Raw genomic sequence first — 940 nt, 5'->3', positions numbered from 1 at the left:
AAAGAGGGAAGGAAGGAAGGAAGGAAGGAAGGAAGGAAGGAAGGAAAGGAGGGAGGGAGGGAAGGAAGGAAGGGAGGAAAGAAGGAAGGAAGGAAAGAAGGAAGGAAGGACGGAAGGAGGGAAAGATCTCTATCTTGAAGAGAAAAATGCACTTACTTCCATGTTCATTGCAGTTTATTTACAATAGCCAAGATGTGGAAACATACTTAAGTGTCCATCCACAGATAAACGGGTAAAGACAATGTGGTGTGTATACATCTGCAATGGAATATTATTCAGCGCTAAAAAAGAAAGAAATCCTCTTTGCAATAACATCATAAACTTGCAGGACATTATGCTAAATGAAACATACCAGACACAGAAAGACAAGTACTGCATGATCTCATTTATATGCGGAATCGTAACAACAACAACAAAAAAGTCGAACTCATAGTAACAGAAGTAGAACGGTGGCTACCAGTGATTGGAGAGTGAGCAAAAAGGGACAATATTGGTCAAAGGCCAGAAACTTTCAGTTGTAAGATGAATATGTTCTGGAGAACTAATGTGTAGCATGACTATAGTTTATAATAATGTATTATATTCTTGAAATTTGTTAAAAGAATAGATCTCACATGTACTCATCACACACACAAGGTAACTATGTGAGGTGATGGATCTGTTAATTATCTTGATTGTGGCCATCATTCACAATGTATATATATGTCAAAACATCACATTGTATACCTTAAATATAGATAATTTTTAGTTTTCAATCATACCTCAGTCAAGCTGGGTGGGGGTGGGAGTCATAGACTTTCTCAGGAAACCTTGTTAATTTTCTCATGTTCCTCATACCTGTGAGCCTCAAATCCACCATCACCTGATAGCTGCCTTTCTAATATACAAGCTGACCACCTTCCACTTTGACTTGTAATATCCTACCAATTGGTCTCCTGCT

The sequence above is a fragment of the Cebus imitator genome, unplaced genomic scaffold (genome assembly GCF_001604975.1).
Source record: "Cebus imitator isolate Cc_AM_T3 unplaced genomic scaffold, Cebus_imitator-1.0 Scaffold8, whole genome shotgun sequence".
NCBI classification, from domain to species: Eukaryota; Metazoa; Chordata; class Mammalia; order Primates; family Cebidae; genus Cebus; species Cebus imitator.
This window is presented reverse-complemented; position numbering follows the sequence as displayed.